Below are 10,000 nucleotides of genomic sequence, written 5' to 3' on the forward strand. Positions count from 1 at the left end.
GCCCTCACTCTGGTTTCCGGATAACGGGAGTGACGGTTTAACCTACCTAGGTTTTAGGCTATAGGTTCTTTCAAGCTTGATAATAAAAAAGGTTACACTAATCTAAGCCCAAGTGCTACTAAAGATCCTCGTTGTATCTTCTTTTTCGTCCTAATGGCGGTAGAAATTCCCGCTCATAGTAGGCTGTCTCTACGTGCTCATTTGAGGACGTACGGGGTGCCTGATGATGGGATGGCAGTGGTGTTTGTCGTAAGTGCAAGTGCCACTTACCCTTATGAGTTGTTTTACTCTTGGGTTACCTTTGAGGCTGTGGAAGATGTCGATAAAACGTTCCACAAATACACTGCCACGCCGGTGCCTCTACATTATACCCCATATATGGCTTTAGAAATTCCTATTTCAACCTGGCAGCACACTATTTGGTTTAATGGCGCCCTCCCCCACACGGTCACCCCGGCGAGACTGGGTCCTTTGTCTATTGAAGGAGCTACTTGGCCGGTGCTGGCCGGACATACACCTCATCCACGCTACCTGACGGTAGGAGTGGATAGCTTACGTATACTACACACGACCCTGATCACGGTCCATAGGGCGTTAGTGCAGTATGTGTCGCGCACTGTACAGGTGGGGGCACCTGCAGCTGCGGGACACGGGGCTGATCACCATCATGCGGTTGTGATTAGTCCTGTAATGGTAAACGCGGTTGTTGGCAAGCACCCCCAGAATAAGGATGAGTATCCTTATTGGCTTGCAGAAAAATTCGATCAACTAGAAGCCGTGTTTCCTAACACTAGTCCTGTGGATAAACACAGGATACTCACTATTACTTTGCCGAAAGAACTGGTCCCAGACATTGTCGATTGTGACAATTGGGGCAAGGTCTTTGCCGCGACCTATTCGAAGTGCTTCGGCACTACGTCTATGTCGGTATTACCTTCCGTTATCAAGAAAGTCCAGGAGGACCATGGGGCGGAAGCAGCTATTGAATTGGGAATGCGGCTTATCGACAGCTTCGATATAGTATGTTCCATGATTATGGTAAATCTCAAAGGAGATGCCATGCAGTTTCAAGTGGGAAACATGATGGCACTTATTGCGGATGACGATAAGCCGAGGGAGTTTGCAAAAGTTATTGCGAAAGCCTATAGGATGGTTGGACGTAGTGCCCTAGGCGTGAAACCCGTCATCAAAATTCCTGATGTAGTACAGCACACTAAAGTGAGTTCGTCTACAAAAGACGATAAGCCCAACTTTCCAAAACAAAATTGGCGAGCTAAAAAACAAGATCAACAGCAACAGAAACAGGTGACTCGTCCTGCGTCCCCAGTTCAGGCTTATGTTGAACGCACTTATGATTTGCGTGATCGTTCTCGTATTAAGTCACCTGATAGGTTTCAGGTACCTGACCAGCGCTCTCCTCGATCTTCACAGGAAACAGCGGCTTCACACTTTGGTGGAGGAGACCGTGGGAGAGGCCGGGGTGCTCAAGGTCGAGACCAGCCCCGACAGGAGGACAGAAAAGGCAAGCAGGAGGATTCTGCACGTCCACGTCCCCCGTTTCAGAAAAAGAAGGTTGCTGCAATCTCAGCGAAGTATGCCTCAGATGGTACGGACACAGCTTCTGAACATGAAATGGGCGCTGACGCTGCTAGACAGCGCGGCGGAAGTTACAGTAGTGCGGGGAGCACTGCGTCCATTTCTGGAGGCGACAGCAACTAAAATCTATGTAACAGTAGAAACTGCTGATACTCGCGTAGCCCCCCCTGAGAGATTATTTGACATAGTCCTCAATATTGAGGGTGACATACAACGAAAAATTAACGCGGTATTTTGGGATAATCTAACGACCACCTATGATATACTATTGGCGGAGAAAGATTGGCCCCCGGCTTTCGTTCTAAACGCTCCAAGGGGGGAAGAAGTCATTCTTCCTTCTTTTGGACACGTAGTGCCCAAGGAGGAGTCTAAGAAGTTGGCCGAGGAGTGGGCGCGGGTGCTTGCACCTGCGTTGTATCGTAATCAGGTGGGGTGGGATAAAAGTTCTACCCTCCACGAATTTCCATTGCGGTCCGACCCCCAGCCTCAGCCCCAATACCCTATGCGTCGTGAGGCTAGGTCTCACGTCGCGGCTATCCTTGAACAATTGGAATATCAGGGTGTAATTGAAACGTGTGTGTCATCCATGAATAATCCTTTATTCACTGTAACGAAGCCTGACGGATCGTACCGCCTAGTTTTGGATTACCGGCATTTAAACTCGCACTGCCGGAATTGTGCGGTGCAAAATACCCATAGTTCAGCCCTCGTAGATAGTCTTGTGAGAAAAAGGTTCAAAACCACACTCGACTTGTCCAATGGTTTTTATTGCCATAGCATATCCCCTCATAGTTATGAGTGGACCGCTTTTACTTCGGGTGGTAAACAAAAAGTGTTCAAAAGGCTCCCAATGGGCTAAAAAAATAGTCCTGGGGTATTTGCTGCCCGTGTGGTCTCTCTCTTAGAGATGGTAGACCCGGAGGCGTACTCGTACGTTGATGACATCTACTTAACAGACGACGAGTTGCTTCCACACCTTGCTCGCGTGGACAACATAATTTGTATGTTTGCGGACTTTGGTTACAAGTTTAACTTTAAGAAGTCCCACATTGCTGAGTACACAGTTTTATTCTTGGGGTACGAACTCAACAATGAGGGCCGAGGCTTGGCTCCGCAGTTCCTTGAGAAATGCGCACGCCTTCGTATCCCTACGACGCTGAAACAACTACAATCATTGCTGGGCTTTCTGAATTTCGGTCGTACCTACATTCCTGAATATGCCCAGCGTATCAAGACGTTATATGCCTTGGTGCAACCAACTTTTACCAAAACTTGCTGGCTGCCAGAACATTCGGCTGCATTACACTCTTTGCAGTCTGACCTTCTTACTGCGAAATATTTACAAACTCGTGATAACCACACAAACCTGGTCATAAGAATTGTACCGGGTGTGGAGGGGTTCACGTACTTAACATACAATGAGGGCGACACTGTCCCCATTGCTTACAAATCTCATTTATATACTTCGGCTGAAATGCGTTTCTCCACTGTCGAAAAAGTTTTGACAGCAGTTCAGATGGCAATCCTGAAAGAGCGAGCGCTATCACAGGGGAAGCGCATGATGGTGGTAACACCATTTCCTGCCCTAGAGGCAGTCACTAAAGCAAGTGTGCCGAATTCAAAAGCTTTGCATCCAAGGTGGATACAATGGGCGACCTCCTTAGCCTCGCCTGATGTCGAATACATTTTTGACGCAGGACTTCAGACTCAGGAGAGTTTGGAGTATGAATTAGTTCATCCGGCTCCACTTACATTGCGCCCGTTGGAGGAGTTCAATTGTGTCATATACACTGATGGGTCCGCGCAGCCCGCAACTGGATCAAGGCACGCTTATTCAGCGGCTTGCGCAATTGTTGTTGGTACTTTCGTGAATGGTGAATTCGTACAGGATGCGGTGCATATGCAGACTTTGGGTGATTGTACCGCACAATTGGCGGAGCTTAGAGCTCTAGTGCTTGCACTGGAGTTTGCTGATTACAGAGTCACAACTCTTATAGTGAGTGATTCTTACTATTGTGTTCAATCTTACAACGACAATCTGATGTTTTGGATTGCGAATGGATTTCGTGATTCAAAAGGTAGCACAGTGAAGCATAAAACGCTTTGGGCTAGGGTGGTTGAACTAAAATGCAGTCGACCCCTTGTGAATGTTATTCACACTCTTGGTCACCAACGAGTTGGCGTCCATGCTGTCGGTAACAGTTTGGCTGACGAGGCAGCTAAAACAGCAGTGGCAACATACTTAGTAGCAGCAGTTACAAGATCCAAAAGTAAGATCAATGATGACATCTTGGCAGCTATTGCTGCATCAGAGACTGGGACGGACTTCCCTAGAGGTTTCCCTTCTCGATACCATTATCACTTAAGTCCTGATAACGTCCCGTTAGTGAGGATTAATGATGTTGGGGATAGGGTTATTCCCAATTCGGACTGCAGGCCCGCATTGGTACAAGCTGCGCACGAGGGTGTTGCGTCTGCGCACGCCGGAGTGTCCGCAACTGTGTCACTGTTGCAACAGCGTTATTGGTGGTACGGTTTGTACAAACATACACGGACTTATGTCCTCAATTGTGGGATTTGCCAACAGATAAAGCCATCTACGGTGGCGCGTCCACCACAAACGCAGCTGCATATATCTAATCAACCACTAGCGTGTGTTTATTTAGATCACTGTGGTCCTTTTTCCTCGGACACTGCGTACAAGTATATCTTGGTTGCAGTAGATTCGTGCACACGTTTTCTTTGGGTGTGGCCACACAGGAGTGCTGACGCCCGGACTGTCATCAAAGCATTGCGTGTCTTTATAGGGAGTTTTGCATGTGGCACCCTTCACTCTGATCAGGGCCCTGCGTTCGCCTCTAAGGCTTACAAAGAAGCTATGAGAAGTTTGGGGGTCCAAGTCAAATTTCGTCTCCATACCGGCCTGAGGGCAATAGTGTTGTGGAACGAATGAACCGTGACCTAAAGCAATCATTGACAGCCAGGGTGTTAGGTACTGGCAAAAACTGGCTAGCCCATTTGTATGACGTCCAACGTGCACTTAATAATCTCCCTAGAAGGTCTCTGGGTGGGAGGACCCCGTACATGATGCTCTTCGGAGTTCGAATGTTTGTTCCTGACCTTGAGGGTCTCGACATGGCGGCGGCAGCCACGCCTTTTGACTTAGATGACCACTGTACTGTCTTACAGAATCTTCAAGAAACAAGAGACACTCTAGCAAAAGAACACGTATCCTCTGCGACCGAAGCTGGACTTCAGATTCCGGTAGTCGGCTGGCTACCCAGAGTTGGTGATCTGGTCCGTGAGAAGGTGGAGAAGAAGAAGGAGTTTGGCCCCTCTTATCGTGCACCAGTGCCGGTGCTTGGAGTTGAGGGTACCCGCACAATTGTTTTGCCTCCACTTCCTGGTCACAGAGACAACAGGTACATTTCAGTTGACAATGTCAAGCTACACAGGGTGGCCGATACTCCATAGTCTGACACCTTCTGTTTCTTGCCCTTCAATGATGCGCAGTTCTGTAGTGATTCCACCATCTGACATCGTGCCTGCGGTTGCCATTGAAATGCAAGTACTTTCTGATTCTGCTGTTTCACCTGCGGATGGTGCTTTGCCTGATGATGCTGAGTATTCTTATCCTGCTGATGTCCCTTTGTCCCTTTTGCAATCAACTGACATTGTCCAGTCTAATTCTTCCTTTGGAACTGAATCATTGACTTCCACTGCCCCTTCCAAATTTTCAAAATTTTTTGCCTGGTTCAAGAGACAATTTTTGGTTCCCCCCTGGATTTACATTTGGCTGGTGCTCATTTGCATTTTTTTGTTCATGTCCATTGGTTTTGTGGTGGTGTTTTTTAGGCTGATAAATGGACACTACCTGGATGAACGTTCTACAATTAGTTTAATTAATGGAACTTTGGCCCCACATTCATCGTCGCACATCATGAAGAGGGACCTGACTTTTGTAAATATCACCGCCTGGCCTGTCCGTGATGGGATAGCATGGGATGCAGTTAAATTTCAAATTCATGGGCCGACGGAAGTGATTATTGTGCCATCTGTATATCGTGTTTCTATGGGAGATGTGGTGAAACAAGACATTCGGTCTGATGATTGGGATGTTAAAACTATAGAGACACTGTTTTCTGATTTGAAATACTATGCCGCATTTGATGCTGAGGATTTGTATTTGAATAATGAAAACTATGCTGAACAGTTTTGTTATCAACATTATGGCACACATTTTCTTCATAGGGCAAAACACATTTCGTAGTTTCGTCAACTTTACACAGTGGGAACATTGCCCAGCCCCGAAGATTGGTAGTTCAAAAACATTGATCGAAAATTTTTCGTATTTTTCGGATTTTAGTACATCCAATAATGCATCTTTTTATTTTAAACTTAGAAACGAACCTATTTCAAAGGTGCGTTTGACCCACACTATATTGTTGTTTTCTAAGTCCTTCATGGACGATTTGGCTGTTGGTGGGTATGACGTTTGGAAACATACTATTGATCTCAAATCGGTTTGGGGAACTAAATCTTGGCAAGTACAAGGTACAGAAGCTTTACATCGTGCCTGCCTCATCCCAAACCACATGTTATTTTTAAATTCTACAATTTTTCAGACAACCTGTTTAGGATTGGCTATTTCTAAAAAATTAAATTCCCCCTCGATCCCGGATCTGAGAGCTTACCCTGGTTGGGAGAATCACACAGATCTGTCCCTTACTATGTTGCAGTCTTTTATTTCCAATTCCACCTTCAATATTAGTGCATTGGACCCTAGAGGTTGGTTGGTATGGCAGAAAAGTTCGGATAACTGTCAACGTAGATTTTTGGGGTTAATTCCCGGGTATGTACAGGATAGAGTAGACCCACGTTTTCTGTCCTCACACACTGTCACTACCTACTCGGAAGGTAAATTGTGCCAGACATGGTTGCAACATTCCACATTAGATTCAGTTAAGATTCACTTGTCACGTTTGCATGACAAAATTGATTTGAATGATTTTGTTAAGGGTCCCGCATTGGGTAGATCCAAAAGATGGGTGTATGCTGTTTACAACGAGGTCTGGAAGTTGTCGCAGATTGAGGCTGCTTCCAGACTCCGTGCTATTGACCAAGCCAATATGGAAAAAGTATTGGCAGTAATAGATAATAGTATTAATACCTTATCTTCGAGAATATATACATTGGATAACATTGTTTCATCTGTTGTAGATATTGTCCAGGACGATGTGTCTGTATTGTATCATGGTCAAAATCAATTGCGTTCGATAATGCAATTTGCTTGGACTTTGCAGACGTTAAAGGCGGGGAAAGTGCCGTGGGATTACATGAATATTTCTTCTTTATTCCGCCCATTTAATCTGACATCAAAGCAGCAATTCATGTCCATGAAAGATGCTACATATTCACTACTGCATATAGAAAAGTTAGAACCTTTGCCTTTTTCTGTTGCTGAGTCGGATTATGCTGTGTGGCTCGTCCATGGGATGGTCACTCTGCCAATTTCTATGTATAGGTTTAGTTCATGCATGAAACATTATGCCTTAGGCAGATACGAAAAACTTGGTTCTGCATTCTTGCATGAGGTATGGTCTCTCCCATTTACATATCGATGTGAGAGAGACAGCAAAGAAGTTTATTTGAACGGTGAGGAGTGTACGTCTGCTCCTGATCATTCTGTAGTATGTAAACATATCCAATTACATGGATCGTGTAATATGAATGCCCCTAATTTAGCTTGCGTTTTGAAGGGCATTCCTGTGCCAGTTATAACACCGTCATATACGCTGCTTGCTAATGGTAGTTATTTGCTTTTAAATAGTGAGGCTTGCTGTGGGATGTTAGCTGGAATTCCCTATATTGTTTCAGTTTCACGGAGAGTTATTTGCTGTAATAACGTGCTGTTCCCACCCCCGCAAGGCCGACTGGATATATCCATCTGGCCGACGATTCCGACCTTGAAAGCAGAGTTCAATAGGATGAGCAGAATAAGGGCTCTTTTGTCTCAAAAGGAGGTTGCGTTGACTTCGTCACGTGAAACATTTCTCCTTCAGGTGGCGAACGCTCGCACGGAAGTTCAAGCACTTTTGAATACTGATCTCCCCCTCCATTTTGGCACACTAATACACACTATCTTCAATGCTTCTTCTACGACTGGTCTGGTCCATTTTTTTAAAATTGTAGGCTCTGGCCTTGTGACGTCTTTCCAGTCTATTTTTGGTGTAATACCAGCTATTTTTCATTCTATTTTTTCTGGTGTTTTCGGAGGGTTTCCTCTGATACTCGCATTAATTGCTGGCATACTACTGTTGGTCTGCGCACTACGCTATGGCTGCACAAATTGCGCTTCTCGACCACAGATTCAGCCTGTTCCATCTGCGTAGTCGGATGTGGGAAACTTATGGGACTTTACCACTGGCTACCTTGAATATCGCTTATGGATTATCCTTCCGGTTCCCGTATTTCACTTGTGTACAGCCTGTTTTTCACTGCCTCGAATGTCCGTTCCAATGGGCTCTGGATGTGTGTTTGTCAAACTTGGTGTCACCTGACCTGGATTTTGATCGACTGATGTATCCCTTAGTGGTTCATGAGTTTGACTGTTCTGGAGTCGGGTTTATGGCCTTGGGTGCGGCGCATGGAGTCCTTGGATTATGGGATATCGAGAAAGCAGCAGTTGACTTCCTGGCACGAAGTTACATCGAGATGCCTGCTTCTTGTCCACGTGGAGTGCTTGATGCTCATTTCCCGGTGGAACACGTGTGTTCTTTTTCGTTGCTGAATTGGATGACAGCCAATTTTGCGGATGACTCCAATGATTTTCTACTGGAAGCTGCAGCTACATATGCTGCTTATACCTTCTTAAATTGACTGCCGGATGGCGAGTTCAATGGAGTGAAATCTTTTCTATCTTCTCACAAACGATCGTTGGCCTCTATGGACGATGGATTGTGTTTTTACATTTTTTACTGTCTCTCTCTCTTCTCTCCGAGATTTTTTTCTTCCTCTGACTTTCTGAACTCACATTTCAAGTTCTTTTGGTCTGCATCGTTGATCTTGAACTCTGCGTTCTGCTGAAATTATTCGCCCCTGGTTGTACAGTGGTTCGATCAAAGGGGGATGTCACGTGGTTTTAGGCCACTCCCTATTTACAGTGCTAAGTTAGCTCAATCACGTTAGCTGTTGGAAAAACATCTTGTTGCTTTTGCTGCCTTTGCACCCGACACTGTTGTTACATGTTATTCATTTGAGAAATGCAGACTCGTCTCAAGTGAATGTTATTTATACATCCTTAACAGTTGCTAGTGCCCTTGGTCTGTACATCGAGTAAAGAACTGTTCTAGGACACTAGACGGTGCCGGCTGATTATGTTCAGGGTGATCGTACCACTGTTTAGTCACAACATGCACGCAGCCGCAAATACCAGAGTGTCGTGGGCTTTAATATCACAGCACAGCATATTGTTAAATTCATTCGATAGAAGAGCTGTTGCAGAGAACACTGAGCTGATCCGGTGATGTGATACACTTGAGCTGATCTATACGGTATGGGGTCCCCTATGCAAGCCTATGAGACCTTCTAATAGTCTAATAATATATTATTAGTTGCTAGAGAAAGGAGGGTGGTTGTTTTCCACTGTCATTATAATATGATCGCTCCTTTCATTTTCTATGGTATTGTAACAATGCTAATGGTAATGATCTTAACCATTTGTCTGCTTATGTTAGCCAAAGTACTGTATAACAGGACTCGAGGTTTATGAATAAATTCTTAAAACTTTACTGTGTCTTAGTTATTCTGTTGTGGACTAATATATATGTGCAAACGGGTATTTCGGGTTCCCACCATTCCTGAGAATAACTAAGTCGCATGTTCTGGGTTGTCTATACATTGGGACCGCCGAGCTAAATCTCGGATAACGAATGTGACACTAAGCTAGTCGGATAAGGGGTTCTTAGTTCTGAGGGGAGTTTCTGGTACACCACAATTCTCTAAGGTTCTGGTTTCCTGCGCATAGTTCTGTGCATACGCAGAATCCCTACAACAGGAGATTTGCCCATTTCTCAAATTCTTCTTTCCTCCAGTCATATGATGCTACCAAATTCAATTCATGACTCAGAAATCTACTGCCTAAAATGTTGAGTTTGTGTTTTAATAATGCTATCAATTTTTTCATTGATTACTTCTCCTGCATACATGAATGAATGAGCTATGTACAGATCTGGAGCTTCCCTGAGGTACAATAAGTTAATAATTTTGTTCAGACCAATTGTCGTACATAACTTTGGAATACTGAGGCACCCAAAGGATCTTTTCGAATACAGGAGACCATCACATGTGTATGCAGGTAGGTGTAGAAAATGTTTGACATACTTTCTAATTGTTTGATCCAGAA

Source organism: Triturus cristatus, chromosome 1_1 (genome assembly GCF_964204655.1).
Source record: "Triturus cristatus chromosome 1_1, aTriCri1.1, whole genome shotgun sequence".
Classification (NCBI taxonomy): Eukaryota; Metazoa; Chordata; class Amphibia; order Caudata; family Salamandridae; genus Triturus; species Triturus cristatus.